Below are 19,393 nucleotides of genomic sequence, written 5' to 3' on the forward strand. Positions count from 1 at the left end.
GATACAGCATTTCTACTTTCAGATTTGGATTCAGCGGGGTCGAATTATAAATAATCACCTATTTTCGTTCAAAGGAGCAAAAAAAAGTTTGAATTTGTTCATCAGTGTTATTTGAAGGAGCGCATCATACTCTCTCCCACTTGATATCTCAACGGAGTTAAGGCATCAAATCTGCTTTCCCACCTTGTGGCACTCGTTGGTTTTAAAGTGAGACTACTGATATGTTTCTTCAAAACTGTGGGTTGGCATATATTAACTTCCAAGTTATATAATATAATATAATATTATAACTTTCAAGTTTTCAATAGGCTTATTTTTTTCTCTCTTCAAATTTTGCCGCCCTGAAAATTTGCCGCTGTGGGCAGTGGCACGGTTGCCCCCCCCCCCTTCCGCCGGCCCTGTGTCGACTGGAGTCTTGTGCAATAAACTCTTCACATGATCCCAAGAGAAGAAGTCTATCGGCATCATATCTGACGATCGAGCTGGCCATGTAAACAGGACCACCACGACCAATCAATCTCTGATCAAACTGTGTATCAATATGTTCTCTAACACCGACTGCAAAGTGTGGCGGCGCCCCGTCATGTTGAAACCACATGAGCAAAGGTAGATTAGCTCGAGAAACGAAACAAATTCCGTATAAACATACATAAAGGTAGTAAGGTTTGAACAAACGAAAGAAAAGCAATTACTCTGTAAAACGGTACAGGGTACCATGGGTTCTTCATATCAAAACACTCAGCCAACATCCCTGAACAACCTGTGAAAGTTTGTCGGTAGATTCCGTTCCACCCTGTATATGTAATGAGTAGTATATGTAATACAGGAAAGTAACAAAAAAAATTTTTAGTGCCTAGTTTGTTTTCTTCGGTACTTTTTGCCTGCCTATTTTATGAGTCTTTAGTGCCTATCGGCAGTGTGCGAATTAACGGGGAGCATTCCAGGGGTTTCCAACTCACAAAAAAATGTATCCCCGGGAAAGGATAATTATTTTTGTCCCTGTCATGAATGTTTTTATCGAGGTTGTTAACGATCAAGGAATTTTAAATAAATTCAATTACGGTCCAGGAGAGAAAATGAGCAAACGTAAATGGATTGTGGACCTTTTTACCGAATTAATTTAAATACGGTCCAGGAACCTTTTTTCAATGAAATCATACGCAACTTGTGCCGAATTTAAATTGTGCGAGTAGAAAGGTTCCGGTCCTGCAGCGGAAACCAATAGAATTTATGGAGAGACTTTTAATAAACTTGGTTTATATCCCCTCTCAATGAGAAAGGGATTGAAAGCAAGAAGTATACCATTTCTTAACTATGAAACAAGCACAACTGAAAAATCATTTGTGACCATTAATGACCGAGTCATCAAGAATTTCCCTGCCAAAAAGTATGCAGCCTTGTGGATTAAGGAAGGACACCATTCTGCAACTAACCAACCTCGCCCAGCCGAGACAACAGCTGGCTGCTTTTCATTTAAGTTTTCATCTCATAGGGCTGATAGTTTACATACATTACAGTGTTCACAAGAAACTTATAGGTAGATTTGACATTATGTTTGATCTTGACAATAGAAATTTGCTCAAGTATTCAGTGTTACTAGCTCCATAGCTCTTTTTGTGTGTGTGCGTGTGGTTTTCTTAGAATGTAAATTTACTGTTTCTATTTTACGTTTAAGTATTATTACCAGATCTAATGACCTAGGTTAGAACAATTTTTTAAGATACCGCAAGGCAATAATTTAGTTTACTGACTGCATACAAATTTCCATATGCAAAAGAAAAGTAACTTATACCTACCGAAATAAAATCACAAATTCCGCACTGAGTGGGCATCCACCCGCCCCTCCCAAAGGAAAAAGCTGCATTCGCACAGTGCCTATCTGTCCTCACTTGCTTTCCTAATAACGAAGTGAGCACGGATAGTTTATATAATACAGGACACTGACACATATCATATTGGAGATTATAAGATTTTTGATAACACTCAATTAAGTTGTTTTAACACCAGTCGGAATGAGTTTGGATGACTCACAGATGACTGTTGTCTCTGAATATCTTAGGCATGCTGATTCCAAAAATGAAATCAATTTTTACCCATTTTTCAGAAAACAACAAACTGCCTTAATTTCATGAAAATTGTAAACTTTGATTACGTAAGTTCCATTTTCGAAATCCCTCATAAAAATTTCCTTCACAAAACTTCCAAAACTCAATGTTATAATATGGTGAGTTGATTGTATAAGGGTTGCCCAAATGAAAGTGAGACTCTTAGTTTTTTTCTGTAATGATTTATTGGTTGGAATATATGAACATACAGGAAGTAAAAGTGATCCATCAGGTATGGATACCCTGAGCAAAGAACGTCCATGGTTGAGTGCGGAACCAATCTTCAACGGCGTCACGGACCTCAGCATCGTTGGTGAACCGGCGGTCCTTCAGATGTTTTTTTTAGTCGCAGGGCGAGAGATCAGAGTTGTAGGGAGGATGGTCGAGGACTTCCCAGCGGAAGCCGCAGCTCTAGGCATGCTCTCAGTGCGCACACGTCCACCACGAAATTCACCACACCATCTGAAAACTGTGCTGCGTGACAGACACATTCTTCATACAACGATAAATTTCGGCTCCACTAACACCTTCTGTCTTCAAAAATTGAATAACTGCTCGCTGGGTCCGTTTGGACGAATCCATGTTCTGAACGTGTTTCTGCACATGTAAACAACCCACTGCGCGGTCAGACCATACCAGGTATGCATACGATGTATGCTTTCTTACATACAACGCCACCTACCAGAGCAAACACAAAGCTCTGCGCAGTTAAGCTACGGCGCTACGAAAAAAAGTCTTACTTTCATTTGGGCAACCCTTATACTTAATGACATGGAGAAAAATCCTTACCTAGGAAAACATCCAGAGGGGGATGGGAAGAAATTTAAGTCATATCCGTCATCAGCATTCAAAATACTTCCAGAAGCACCTATTGGTTTGTAAACATCCGAAATTACCTTTGCTTAAATTCATTTTATTGCATTCTGTAATAGGCGTAAAATTTTGACAGGATGAAAAAAAAATGGATGTCATTTCCGTGATCAGAATTCAAAATACTTACAGAATCGCCTTGGTTTGAAATCATCCGATTTCTTTTCCCCCGAAATGCAAGACTGTGTAATTCTTTAAATGTACGTATAATGATGAAACTTTTGTTTTTAAGAGCGGGATTTTATTCCTAAATGGCAAATTATTTGGTTGGGCTCTAGTTCACAGGCCCATAAGTGGGCACCACTGAAAGCTTTCACGATATACAGAACATAATTGTAGAGTAAATAAATGCATGCATTCTCTCTTCTTATGAAACCTGTAACAAGTTTTCTCTTCTTACGAGGACAAGGGACAGTTCTGCTGATACTTCTTAAGCAAAGGAGGAACAAACCGAACTGTTTTAAAATGATCAAAATAATGCATTGAATGAAACTGGATTTTCTAATTACAATGCAGTAGCACTTTCTTTCTTTGCAGTAAGGTGTTTAGAATTCTAAATACAGAGCTTCCACCGGGATCCAACCCGGGAATCCTTTATTACAAGGCAACAACCTTAACTACCAGGCAGAGGAGGCTCACGTTATTGGATGGAATTATATTTTGCTGAAACAGAAGCGAGTTATAAGCATGCTGTACTATTTTTTTGTAAAATCATGATACATCACTACATACCTTTCCTTGTATATACTCACGTATGTAGCTCAGCTTCTGAACGTGATAACCCTCAATCTTCTATTCTTCCCCATCCGCTTTTCAACTCTTTAGTTTCCCAATGTGTAGGCTGATATTTCTACTTTTGTAATGTGTATGTAAATGTCTGCAAGTAATAAAAATAACAAAGCTTTATCAGTAAGGTGATCTATCGCCAGTCTTTATACACTGAGGAAAGGCTTGAGCAGAAAGACATCCTACTACGATTCTATACCTTAAACTTTCTATGTGTTTTTAAATACAGTAAAATCTCGTTAATCCGGACTAATGGAAGGGATAAGTTGACCGGTTTAACGAAGGTCCGGATTAACTGAAATAACCTAAAAAGAACAGTAGAAAGTGCATTAAAACTCCGATTATAGCAACAAAACACGTTTATTATGGTGTATTTAAAGGGCATAGGCCTAAATACACTATACAGTACAGTACAAAGTCTGTGGGTAACAGAATTTCATCAGTGGTTGACTGCCTTTCCTTCGGGAAGTTCTCTTGTTGACTTCTAGCCACATTTAAAACCTTCCATTCTGCTTTTTTTGCCTTTGGCCTGTCCGGATTAAGCGAAGTCTGGTTTATTGGGCTCCGGATTAACGGGGTTTTACTGTATATGCTCACGCGCAACAAAATTTAAATTTTTAAACTCTGCCTCGGGAATCTGTGGAGCAAGGCCGGACATGACGGTAGAGAAGGGAAAGCAAGCGGCTTGTAGCGTCAGATGTGTCTTCTACTCCAAGCGATCATTTCACCCCTCACACTTTCATTGGTCGAACCCTCTCGAGTCATACTTGCGTAAAGACTTGCTTTCGTTTGCTAGCTCCAGAGTTTCCCGGGATATAGTGACCTTCCGAAAATTATCTTTTATATCTTAAACTATGTCTAAGTACGTATTTTACAATAAAACACTGCGCACACAAATGTCTGCTAGAGTCACAGAACGGTCACATATTTATATTAAAGTAAATGTCTGCAAGTGGATGAGGCATATTTATATTTACAAGGTCATCTTGCAATATATGACAATTGGGAAAATAAAGTATAAGAACGTAATGAAATAAATTTTAACTTGTGTGCTCTTAAGAAATACCTGGGTAAATAAACGGAAACAAAATAGTGCGCCACCCTTTCGTTCTAGTCGCAATTACCGTGACAAACACTATTTACCTTTCTCACAGAGCTATGATGTCGGAGAGAAAGTCCTTTCAACCATTTGCACAGTTCAGATAAAGAATACGTTGAATGTAAAAGAACAACTCAGTTCATATTGCTTCATATTATCTTCGTTACATTCATTCCATGGTAACAATGAAAATAACACAAACCATCGCTCATTGTTGAAAATATCTGGCTCAATCGACAAAAAAATTCACATTTAACTTTGCAAACACTTTTTAAACAATATACTTCAATTGCCTTTACATTATCTTAATTGGAACACGATTAAGACATAGAATAATGTGTTTGATTTCACAGACGTTTGTTAAATGGACAAATACTTGAAGATATCTATGAATATTAAATGATATCAACAATGAACAATTAACACTATGAAGGCTTAAATTTTATCACATTGCATTTAGTATTCTTTGTAAAGAAAGTACAAGGAACAGAGAATAATGCATCAAGTGGGAAAATTGAGTTTTCTTGTCCTCCTGTTTATATTTTCTTATTGGGTGAATTTAGGGAGTATGTGAAAGTTAAAATACTTAGGATAAATTTGAGATTAGCTTATACCACTTAAATTGATATCCACCAAAATTGAAAAGGTTCCTTCTAAATATAAATACACTTCTGAAAAAAATTAAGAAGGATTTATCATTTTATCAGATACAACTTTTCTATTGTTTTAAAAGATTAAAACTGTGTAGTTTCGATATTTTCTGTTTTAACAACAATGAATAATGTACAATACTGTTCCTGGTAATGCAAGAAATACAATCATCTTATATTACAAACTTGCGTAGCATAAGTAAACTTAAAAGTGACTTCAAATACAAAATTGTTACTGTTAAAGTCATTTAAGTATTACATTTTTGGTGTGAGATTTTGAATTTTAGACAGTTGTACATAGATCTTTTCATTTTCTATTCCTGTTTCCTGCGCTGCACATCATTGGATATTCTGCTGCGTGACATCACTCTGAAGATACTCGATCAACAAGCCGTGTAGAGCTACACTCTGTCCCGGTTATACCTGGAGGAACCGAACGAAAACAAGTCTCTGCACAAGTAGTGACGCGGCTCCATCAATGAACACGTTAGAGGGAACGGGATTGCGAGGAGGCTGAAAGAGACTGTAGTTACCAGCCTTCGCAGCAGCGTTTACTGATTCGCTCTGCTACTCGATTTCTCCCCTCTTCTCTGCAACTATGCGCGGCTTTGCTCTAGAGATACCAGGGACAGAGTATATGGTCGCCGAATGGATCTCGAACTTCCGAAATACAAGGTCTATAATCGTTTATTCACTCGATTCTTGTGAAAGCGCTTTCACTTTCAAATACAAGAAAATAAGTGAAGCTAAATTATCCGAACAGCTTCATTTGTAATCAGCATACGTATTACAAAACACAAAACAAAACAAACAAAACAGTGTTTAGTGTTAAACAAAAAGAAAAATTAATTCTCAGTTGCAACGATGAATCTGTAGTGCATGGCTGCATACACAAAGGATGAAACCTTTGTCTGTGGAAAATAGCTGGCAAGTTCTTTGCATAGTTGGATATGGACGTGTGCTTTCTAAGAGGTAAAAGGAGTATAGAAGATGTAACACAAGCAATGTAATGTACAGATTTTTGTCATTAATGTAGACAATTCGTTTTAGACCCAGTTTCTGGTCAGATATACTAAATTTCCAACATGAAATTAACCGAAGGACGTTTTTGCTTTTGATCATAAAGTGATAGCATTAGTGAAATACAAGCAGTTCTATGTTATTTGTATTAGCAATCAAGGGCGCCAGCAGGGTTTTTCTCAGGGGGGCAGAGTCACTAAATTATCTTTAATCTAACATTAGGAAGCAATACCAGACTAATATTTTATTTATTGACTTGTCTAAAGCCTTTGATAGTGTCAGCTATCAGCTATTAATTTACAAACTCGACCAAATTGGATTATTACCACGAGTTCTGAAATGGTTTTCCAACTTTCTAGTAAATAGAAGTTTCTCTGTTAAGATTGGTGGATCAACTTCTTCTAAAAAAGAAATACTTTGTGGAGTACCTCAAGGGTCGCCACTTGGCCCAATTCTGTTCGCTACTTTTATCAATGATGTTACATTATGTTTTAAATCTAGCACATGTTTACTATATGCAGATGATATAAAAAATTAAGAGTATTTTAACAAATAATGATGTCGCTCAACTTCAGGCTCATCTCGATAGAATTACATATTGGTGCAAGCTTAATGAAATGGAAATTAACTTGAAAAAGTGTAAAGTTTTAAGATGTACTAAGAAAGTTCATTATATAGTCTCCAACTGTTATATTTATCAAAATAAAATCCAAGTGTGCGACAGTCGTAAAGATTTAGGAATATTAATAGACCCTTCTCTCATATTTGATGAGTACATTTCAGAAATTTGCAAAAGAGCAAAGACGATGCTTGGTTATATATTTTTCTCATGGAAAGTTTTTTAAAAAAGAAGATATCTTAATATTCCTGTATAAAACGATAGTTCTTCCTATTCTTGAATATGCAAATGAATTTTGGTTTCTGACTGCAACCAGTCACCTTCAAAAAATTGAATCAGTTCAAAAACTTTTTATCGGGTTATTATGCACAAAGTTTAAAAAAAAATACTATGACCAACATTGCTCTGAATGGTTAACACAGTTGAATATGCTTACCTTAGAAGAAAGAAAAAAATGAAAAGGATAAATTTTGTGTAGATGATCTTAACTTTTCAAGTTGACAGTGAATATTTTTTTAATAATATAGCTTATAAAATTCCCAGATATTCCCACAGGTATATCTCAATTCTCACATGCCTAAACAAGGCAAGAGGTTTAGTAGCTGATCTTGTTGAAACCTACAATTTGAATTTATGTTGATGTATAAGATTGTAGGATCCACTGTTTTATTTTATAATTATGTATTCAATTTTTTAATTTTGTATAACCAATTTTGACATAGTGATATACCTGGTTGTTTAATCGTTATCATCACTTAAATAAATATTATTATTATTATTATTAGAACACGCAAGTGCACCCCTGGCCCTCCCCTGCGGGCGCCAATGTTAACAATGATTACAGAAAGGGATAATTCTGGTTAATCACGGACCCCAATAACGGATTAATTGTGATTTGACAGCTGAATCTTCGGTGTTGGCGCGCATTGCGCTGGAATCACAATTTGATCCTGAGTTATTTGCATGTGCTCAACGCCCGATTTTTACTATTAACAACACTCTTTACTCAAAAGGAATGGACAGCTTCATGATGAATTTTCTAATTTTTGTGCAGTTTATCTTTCCTTAATTATTTTGTTCATATATTACAGACGTTTGGGGGGCTAATGACAGACAAGAAGGGGGCTGAGCCCCCACCCTTGCCCCTACCTAACTACACCCATGTAAACCCGCCAAATATTATTTAGACTACAGCGTTGGTTGAATTTGCAATTTTCTCCCACGTCAAGATTGGAATTCTCACTAACCGATCTCTGTGCCGGAGTGATTAGCACAGCAAGTTTCGAAGCCAGCAGTTCCGGGTTTGAATCCCGGTCTGGCCATGGGCGTTATTTGTGGGTGTTCTTTCATCATTTTCATCATATCATCATCTTCGTGTTAAGCCAAAAGTGCCAGAAATTCGAAGTGAAACAAACCAAATCCGTCAATCAATCACCAACCCTGTTGTCCAAGGAATTGGTTATAAGAACCGCATATTGCTCCACACAACAAAGCCTTTCAGAAGCATAATACCTTAGCAAGTGCTCGCAAGCAGTGGCGTAGCAAGGAGTGGGCGAAGTGGGCGACCGCCCGGGGCCTAGCATCCCATAGAGTGATACAAAAAATGTAATAAATAGAAGTCAGAAAAATATGTGGAAATGGCTGATTTTTGTGGTAAAAAAAATTAAAACATTATACGTATTTTTATCTAGCTTTAAATTTAATGTAACGTTATGATTTTAATGAATACGTCAAATCAGAACCGTAACATACAGGAGGGCGAGTCTTAAGCCTAAGGGGGCCCGCAAAAATGAAAAAAAATTGTCGTATTTCTCACATGAAGTAGCAATACCCAAAAATTGACGGCAACTTGCTTGGACATTTTCATCAATTTATTCTCTTCTTGAATAAACAGCACTTTGTCTTGTCAGGCCATGTGGCACGAATGGGAGAGGAAAGAAGAGTTTACAGGATTCTTGTTGGGAAACCTGATGGTAGGAGGCCAGTAGGAAGACCAAGACGATGATGGATGGATAACGTTGAGATGGACCTAAAGGAAATTGGTAGGGATGGATAAGAGTATATAGATCTTGCTCAGGATAGAGACAGATGGAAGGCCTGTGTTGCTGCAGCCATGAACCTTCGGGTTCAAGAAGGCTAGAGAGTTACTTAGTTAGTTTGTCTTGTCTTTTCTTGTTTCCCTTGGCCTTGAACTTCCAATTTCAATATGTTAACAATAAAGCACCTCCAACTTCCACAGAGCAAGGTGCGAGGTATTTAAATTCTTGCGTTGTTTTCAACTGAGAAAGGGAGTGGATAATATTAGCAGATCTTTCTTCCTACATTTTCAGATGCAGCGATTGCCTGCCCTCTGTAACGAGTACGAACATGATTCTCCTTCGAGTTTCCTGATCAAGTTCTACGTTTCAGGAATGTGTTTAATCTGAAATCACCTCAATAACATCCACAAGTGCTTTGGCAAAGTTTCTTCTCCTTGATAACTCTATACTAGCTTCCAATGTTCTCTGTACGTACCTTGTACCGACTGGCTGTATAATCAGATTATTTTCGAAACATCCCCAGCTGACCGCGAGATTCCAGCTAGCGAGCCTACCGACATTGTGGAGCGTCACCAAGAGCATTAGCGATAGGTGTTGAGTTGGAGATGACGTCAGCGGCTCACTTGTTCTTTGGAGGGCTTCGGGATAGTGACTCGCTCCCAAACTCCAAATGCAGAATAGCCAGAGACGTTACTCACTCTACCAAAGATTCCACACGTATGGAGCAATTAACTATCGTTTTAAGATTTGTTGATATCGAAACAGATTGTTTGGAGGAGCCAGCCTTGTAAACATCATTGTGGTTTAACGCCCCTTTTTTTTAATGAGGAAACAAAGGAAAACACATTTAAGGATATTTCAGTTATTAATTAGTGCCTTCTTTAAAAACACATTTTCGTCAGTATATTATTATTATTATTTATATATGATGATCTGCTGACGTATTCCTGAAGAATTTGTATCGATTCACATTGAGATTTCAAATTTAAAGAAGGGATGGGGAGGGGGGGGGCTCGCATTCTAACCTCGCCCAGGGCCTTTGCGATTTGTTGCTACGCCACTGCACGCAAGTACATTCAAACTGCATCAAACCAAGCTTGGTGCACTTCGGTGCATCAACTGATGCTCTTAAACGTGCAGTATTTGGTTCCTTTGAGATGATCTTGTCTGATCTTCCCATTTGATGCATTTGTAATGCATCGTGCGGAACAATAGTACCCTCCGATGTATTTCGGTGTGTATTTTGATGTACTAAAGTGGATCGTTTTTAGTATATGCATTACTGCAGTCAACATATTTGTGTCAGTCGATACCCGTCTGTGTGTAGATATATCTCTCTCCTAGTCAATTTTAGACGTCTGGTATAACCATTGTCGTAAGGGGAAGGTTTCACAGGATCCAAAGCAATCCCATTCATTTAGTACACATTTTGTATTATTTATATGATCAAATAAACTATTTATCGTTTCGCGATATTGTTTGCAAGATTTTTTAAAAAAATATTTACGGTTCAATTATAGTGATTGGTCACATAGTCTTCTATTACAGTGACGTTATTTTCTTCATGAGGTCAGTGGCGGCGATCGGGTTCCAAAACCGGGAGCAAGATGCCAAAACTGGAGCGCAGTTGCCCCCCCCCTCGCTCCCTTTAATCGCTGACACTGCACGAAGCAATCATGTTTCAGAATTTGTTATGAAAAAAAATACTGTATTGACAATGATTAATTCTATGTATTATAGTCTCAAGCAATGAAAATTCAGATATATTTTGATAGATATTGTTCAAAAGTTGAATGTAGAAATATAAATGTTCTCCTACAATAAACACAATGAAGAAACATCAGAAATATTAATAGGTGCACTTTGATACATACAATGAGATTGTTTAAAATTAAATGTTCTTTAATTGTGAACTGTTTAATCATTTAAACATTAATACTATAATCATTTTACAAATATAATGAAAAGCAAGCAATGGTTCTTACTATTATTATTATTAGCGGTATACAAATGTTAGAATTTTACTTTCCTTGGGCTGTTGAAAGTTGAACCTATGGCATTGTTTCCCGATATATTCGCTCATGGGTATGAGTTTACCAGATCACATTTTGTCCGGCAAATTCTATTAAAGTGCCAGCAATGAATTCAGTGAGATAATAGGTAGCTATATTTAGATCAGTAAGGAAAGAAATAGCTCACACCACCACATGGTTACATCAATATTTCTGAAATTTGATAAAAGGTGGCGGTACATACATTAATTAAAACTAATAGTGGATGCAAAAGGCAACGAGGATCAATAGGATAGTTTGTACATAATTTTTTTGTATATTTGTTGGAGTGACAACTTTATATGTATGAATGTGTATATAAAAGTGACACATCTTCCATAAAAGAGTAATATACACCATCTACTGCAGCAAGATAATAAAGTATATATTTTAACTTCATAAGCAAGAAAAAAATTTACGTGTTGCACAGGAGTCGCCAGTTAAAGCAAAACAAAATGTAGTGAAACAACAAATTTTATGGCACACTGAAGTAAATATCTTGGACTAATTTTCAACATAGTTGCCACCACTGTTCAGATTGATAGCCAAGTGGTAACAGCGTGTTGAACCGCATTCGTCGTCGTCGAAACTGTGGTCACCAAGGAAAGATTTCAGGTGCAAAGAGATATGAAAATACGACGGAGCGAGGTCTGGGTTATAGGGGAGGTGAGGAAATTGTTGCCGGCCAAAGGGCGTGAGGCAGTTTTGCGCTGCAGCCGCGGAATGGGGACGAGCATTGTCATGAATGAAAGTAAACTCTGCAGCAACATGTCACGTCGCTTGTTTCGGACTGGGCGAGGGAATTTATCAAAGTTTCGCAATAGGTGTTGGCGTTGACGGTGTCTTCGTGCTGCAAAAACGTCCATAAGCAAAACATCTTGTCTGTCCCAAAACACCCACCGGATCTTCCGAGTGTCCAGCCCCTGTTCACTTTGGTCTTTCGTGGTGATGACCTGTGGTTTAGGGGTCTCATGTAACACCCATGTCTCGTCCCCAGTCACGATACGACTCAAAAGTCATCACCCTCCTCACAGTTAGTAGCTTAATTTTGTTATTGTTAGGAAAAATATCTTTAATGAAAGATATTACAATTTTTATTGAATGGAGTATTGTTAATTTGAATAGTTCTACTGTGTCAAAAACTAAGGCACTGCTCAGACGCTTCTGTTTGCCGTCTTCTGTAAGCTAGTGTGGTACCCAGCGGGCACACAATTTACGGAACTTCAGTTTGTTAGGCACAATTTCATGAAACAACTACCTGGAAATGTGTGGAAAATGCACTGGAAGTACCGACACGATGAAGCGTCTGTTCTCTGAAATCTTCTCTTCCACTTCACGGCCCAAGTCGTCAGACACCACAGATGGTGGCCCACTGCGTGCATTTGGGCCTCCCCCATGGCGCAGTGTTAACGTTATTGCCTTGTAATCAAGGGGCACCGGGTTCGATGCCCGGTGGAGGAACAAGTGGTTCGGATCCCACTTTAAACTGTAGGTCCAGTCCCGATTAGCCTTACGGTGCATAAAGTGGACTTAAAACAAACAAACAAACAACTCATCGTGCAATTGTTCCGCCCTTCGTTGAACTGTCGCACCCATCTCCATAATATTGGGGCACTCATGACCTGTTTCCCAAACACCTCACTAATCTGACGGTGGATTTCATCTGCTGACACATTCGGCACATTAAAACATAATTTATCACAGACCGCACTTGACGTCTCGAACTTTTTGAACACTACCACAACCCATTGCGAGCCGTCTGCACTACTATCTTTCCTCCAACTAACATCTGTGGCTTGCAAATAAGTCAAACAACTCGACGCGCATGCGCACCCTTGGGATCGTGGCGCTGTTGCGGGACAAATTGCAAACGGAACTTACTTCCTGGAAGTACTACTACATGCTTCTATTCTCTGCGTAAGAAAGAGTGTCGTATACTTTACTTAGAATTAAGTATTCTGATAATAATAAAATATCTAAACTTAGAGTGAAGGGAAGGTTCTGTAATGTGACATTTATAAACGTGTATGCTCCAACAGAAGAGAAAGATGATGACATTAAAGATAAGTTTTATGAAGAACTACAAGTAGTGCAAGATAAAACCCCGAGACATGACCTGATAGTCCTGTTAGGAGATTTAAATGCAAAAATAGGAAAAGAGGATGCATATAAAGAAGTAACAGGTAAACATACATTGCATGAGATAGCCAATAATAATGGAGAATTAGTATGCAACTATGCTATTGCAAATAATATGACTGTAATGAGTACACAGTATGAACATAAAAATATACATAAAGGTACCTGGGTGTCCCCAGATGGGAAAACTACCAACCAAATTGACCATGTTTTAGTAAACGAACATAAAAAGGAAATGGTGCAGGATGTAAAAACAATGAGGGGTCTGAATTGTGATTCGGATCATTTTTTGGTCAAGGCAGTAATTAAACAGAAATTAATACCTGTACGAAAAAGTATTCCAAGACAACAGATAAAATGGAATAAAAGCAATATGCATAGTAAAGCAATTCTGAAACAATATAGAAAAAAAAATGAGCCAAAATTTGGAAAACTTTATTGATACCCAAGATATAAATGAAGATTGGAAACAACTCAAAGAAGTCATTCTGAAAACAGCAACTGAAGTAATACAAAAGCAAGTTTAAAAACCAAGGAATGAATGGTGGGATAATGAATGTAAAATGGTAATAAATCAGAAAAATGCTGCACGACAAAGATGTTTACAGAGACACACAAGGGCAAATTGTGAAGAATATGAGAAAAAAAGGAGAATTGCCAATAGTGTATGCAGAAAGAAGAAAAAAGAATGGATAAATGATAGAATCAAAGAGATTGAGGAATACCATAGAAGAAAGGATTCGATAAATTTTTTTAAGGCTGTGACATCTTATGTAGGGAACTACACTCATGCAACTTCATTATGTAAAGATGCATCTGGAGAATTAATATCTGAGAAAGAAAAAGTATTACTCCGTTGGAAAGAGTACTTTCAGGAATTATTAAATTGGGAACACTTACCGTCTGAAGATGAAATATCCGAAGAATTGGAAAATGATACTGAAACTCCAATACCAACATATGAGGAGGTAAATAAAATCATAAAATCCTTAAAAATGAATAAGTCACCTGGTTCAGATAATATCACAGCAGAACTGATTAGACATGGAGGTTATATGATAAGGAATAAAATTTATAATTTGATACTCAACATATGGAATACAGAGGAAATGCCACGAGAATGGTTACATGGTATCATATGCCCAATTTTTAAAAAAGGAGACAGGTTGCAGTGTAATAACTACAGACCAATTACGCTTTTGAATGTCGCATACAAAATCTTTGCAATTCTTCTACAAAATAGAATCTCCGAAATTACAGAAAACAAATTGGGCGAATATCAAATGGGATTTAGACCAAATAGATCTACAGTTGACAATATATCCATACTGCGACAAATATATGAAAAATGTTATGAATATAATATCGAATTGCATAACATATTTATCGATTTTATGCAAGCATTTGACTCAGTAAATAGAAATATAATTCCTACATGTCTAAAGAAAATTAATGTTCCAAACAAACTAATAAGATTAATAAAGATGACATTACAAAACACTACAGCAGTAGTAAAAGGAAACAATGATTTTAGTCAGAAATTTGCAATAAATAGAGGAGTAAAACAAGGAGACCCATTATCAGCAATTTTATTTAGCATAGTTATGGATGAAATAATTCAGAAGTTGGAAATCAGAGGAAACATTTCAACAAGATTAAGACAGGTCGGTGCATATGCAGACGACATAGTAATTATTACAAGAACTAAGCAATCAATGGTGGACTCACTAGTGAAACTAAAGCAACAGGCAATGAAATATGGATTAATAGTGAACGAAAAAAAGACAAAATATATGAGGTGTACAAGAAGAAAAATCCAACAACAAAAAGAGGATATAGATACAATGCACATAGAGCAAGTACAGTCATTTAAATATCTCGGGTCAATAGTAAATGGAAACAATGAAATCGAAGAAGAAATTAAAGAAAGGGTTGCAGCTGGAAACAGAGCATTTTATGCGAATAAGAGGATATTCCAATCCAAACTAGTTACCAGAAAAATAAAATTAAAGCTGTATAAATCCATAATAAGACCTGTGGTTACATATGGCTGTGAAACCTGGGTGCTGAAAGAAGATATAACTCGAAAACTAATGATATTTGAAAGAAAGATATTAAGGAAAATATATGGCCCAACGAGACAATCTAATAATATATGGCGAATAAAAACAAACGAAGAGCTTGAAATATTAATAAAGAGTAAGAATATAAGAAGATTTATCAAATCACAAAGATTGAGCTGGTTGGGTCACATTGAAAGAATGCCTGAAGAAAGAATTGTGAAACAAATTTACAATTAGAGACCTGTTGCTACAAGATCACAAGGAAGGCCCAAAACCAGATGGATAGACGATGTAAGAAATGACATAAGAAAATTGAAGATACAGAACTGGAAGAAATGTGTGTTGAGTAGAGAAGAGTGGAAGGATGTAATTGAGCAGGCCAAAGCCCATAAAGAGCTGTAGCGCCTTATAAGAAGAAGATAATAATAAGAAAGGGAATGTGGTTGCATTTGTTATAATCTGTCAATTTTCATCCAGGAGATGAGTTGTTTTTACTAATTGATTAATGTCGATGGTCGTACACTTCTTTGCTCATCCGTCACATCACTCTCCTGCTTACAAACGCATTACACCACACGTACACTTGCTTACGTGTCATCCCATTTTTTCCATAAATCTCTTTCAGTTCTTGATGAATTTCTGTCGCTTTCTTCCCCTTGGCACACAAAAATCAAAGCACCTCCAATTTTGTGTAACGTTCCAGTTGCTGCACCAAGTTTCGACTGGCCTAGTCAACGGAAGAAATAACGTGCTGCGCTCTGGTGGCTTTGAGGCATACTACACATCGACACCTACAACATACAAAAATTATAATTACAATAATTACACACATGCAAAGCAATCAGTTGTACAGCTAAAGTCACCTTATTTTTTGATTCACCTTTCTATATCCATACATACATTTATTTAAGAGGGGTCTTCCTGAAAGACATCTTTGTCTTGTAATCAACTGCTCCGGGTTCCAATCCTGGTTGAGGCACATAGTACACTTCAAACTGTAGGTTCAGTCCTGATTAGCCTATCTGTGCATAAAGTGGAGTTAAAAACAAAAACTTATCTCTAATATTTCAACCTAGATTAAGGCAGGGATGATCCTAATGCCGCCACACTTTCCACTTTTCAGTTTTGACATGGTGCATTTCCTGAGATATGGAAAGACGTTATGTAATGGTGCATTTTCCCCAACTGTCGGTCGTCAGTAGCCTGAAATCACGGTGTTCATCATCAATAACACACAATTAAGGGAAGCATTCGAGTTCCGCAATATTGCGTTCAGCTTCCTCCCGTTTTTTTTTTTTTCCTGGGAACAGAACGCTGAAATGCAACTCGGGCACATTTGCTTGAAACTTTCACTCGAGAAATTTAATTCACGTTCTTGAGTTGCGTGAAATGGCGTTGCATTCCGGTCGTTTCTTTCTGTGGGAGACCGGTGGAACTCCACTCTGCAAAAGAAAGGAACTGATACTCTATTATCAAATACGACAGTCATACAAATAGATTCCTTGATCGTTGTTCGATGTAATAGTTTGTATGGAAGTTGGTAAACATTTTTCCTTGTTATTTATTGGCCAATTGTAACGAGAAAAAGAGGAAATTAATAAGCAAGCAAAATAAGTGAGAAAAAGAAAGATAAGTAAAGATGCAAAGAGAGAGAGAGAGAGAGAGAGAAAGTAACGGAAAAAGAGAGACAGAGATTATAAAACTAACGTTGTAAGAAGGAATCAATCCAAAGGAAAGCAAGTAAACGAGAAGTATATTTTGAAAGAGATACGGAAGTGAAAAACTATGAAGAAGATATAGAAGGAAACCAATGGGCGGGAAAGGGGGCAAAAATAAGATAAATAGAAGAAGGTGTAAACAATATTTCCTTACTTGGGTAGTCAAGTGACTCCTCCCTTGATGTGGGTAACCTATGATATCATCTTTATTAGCCTTCGTGGAGTTTGTAGACTATCAATAAATGATAAACTAATTAGCTTAATAGGTCAAAGGTATAAATATTAAGTAACATGTCAATCACACAGATACACCAAGAGGGTAAACAGAGAGAAGAAGGAGTGAAGATGTGATAGAATGAAACATAAGAACAGAATGATGAAGTAGAGAGAGAAAGAAAGAATGAATGAATGAGTTTGAAATTGTGGGTGCGTCAGCACTTACGATATTTGCACCCGTCGCAGCATACGGGGTCTAGCCACTTACCATAACTGAAATGTGACTAAGATAACATAACTATAATGTCGGAGGACAAAAACATTCTTACCTGGGTTAAAAGCTGCGGCTGTAAAGAGGCACTCAGCACACTTAAGGACAAACAAAACACTGGACACCCCCCCCCCCTCCACACACACACAGTCCTACAGAGGATCATACTGGCCAGTCCAGACGCCAGAGCCTCGTTAGTCTGCAAAATGTAGTTCAGGGTGAACTACGTGAAAGTGAGGTTGACGATTGGATGTACTACTTGGAAGGGTCACCCAGAGAGAGAGAAAGAGGCAAAGCAGATAGGAGCGAGATAGAGAGGAGAGGTAAAGATAGAAACATAGAAAGATAGAAGGACGGTTGAAAATAACTGAAGAAAGAGAGAAGAATGGAAAGAAAGAAATATAGAGATACAGGAGCAGAGGAAGAAAGGAAGAGAAAGAGAGAGAGGAATAGACAAAATAAAAAAAGAGAAATAGAAACAAGGAGAGGAAGAATGATAGAAAAAGATAGAGAGACATGGGGAAACTATGCTAGAATGAAAGGTTGAAGGACAGAGGAGAAAAAACGTGTGTGAGAGAGAGAGAGAAAGAAGAATGAAATAAGAGAGAAAAGACACAAAAGTAGAAAGAAAAAGGAAAGAAAATTATAAAGAGAAATATAGAGAAACAAAGAAAGAGAGATTTGATTTTGATTTAATTTATTTTACTTCGCTTCTTGTGCCACTTTTGGCTAATTTGTGAAGATGGGGATGAGTGATGATATGATGAAATTGATGAGTAGACATCACAAACGTCCATGCCCAAGCCAGGATTCGAACCCGGGACCCCTGGCGTCGCAGCGCGATGTGCTAACCAGTCCTCCACGGGGATCGGAAGGAAAAGGGAGAGTGAGAGAGTGAGAGAAAAGAAAGAGAAAGAGAGAGAAACAAAGGAAGACAGAGAGAGAGAAGAAGAAGAAAAAGAAGGAAGAAGGAAAAGACAGAAGAAAGAGAAAGATATGGAAACAAAGGAAGACAGAGAGAGAGAGAAGATTTAAAAATAGAGAAGAAAGAGAATATATAGAAACAAAGGAAGAAAATTAGAGAGAGAGAGAGAGAAAGAAACAAGAGTGAGAAGAAAGAAAATAAGAAAGAGAAAGGTAGAGAAACAAAGGAAGAGAGAAAGAGAGAGAGAGAGAGAGAGAGAGAGAGAGAGACAAAGATATATGAAGGGAGGGAGAAGGAAAGGAAAAATGATAATCTTTGTAAACCTCCGAAGCAGAGGCTATCTGAACTTTAGTTCACCCTAGATCCCCCACCTTAACAAAATTCACTGACATCCAGATCATGCCTTTAGTGAAAATTGTCCCTGCCCGGAGCTCGTTGCAATGCAAGCCGAAATTGCTTCATAAAGCCTGCGAGGCGGACCGTTACTAATAGGGGTAATCAAAAAAGTTCCCCCACCTTTTGGTCAGGGAAAGCGTATTCGCATTCTGTGACACGGCGAGGACTGAACGCCATCGTTGAGCAGGAGTACACTCTCACTTCCGGCAGTCAATCCCGAACAATTACGGAAAAATAGATATTCGCGTGGCCAAGCTTCACTGAGGCACGTGTCCAAAGTCTTGCATTATTGACGTCTTAACGAAAATGTTTGATTGGCCTACGTTACGTGAGTAGCTGGGAGCTTATTGAGAAGCGACGAAACTTCCCTTTCCTGCCTCATTTCCTTAGGAAATTGAGAATAATTCCGGTTGGTTTTATTAAGGG

The sequence above is a fragment of the Lepisma saccharinum genome, chromosome 18 (assembly GCF_977018435.1).
Source record: "Lepisma saccharinum chromosome 18, izLepSacc3.1, whole genome shotgun sequence".
Classification (NCBI taxonomy): Eukaryota; Metazoa; Arthropoda; class Insecta; order Zygentoma; family Lepismatidae; genus Lepisma; species Lepisma saccharinum.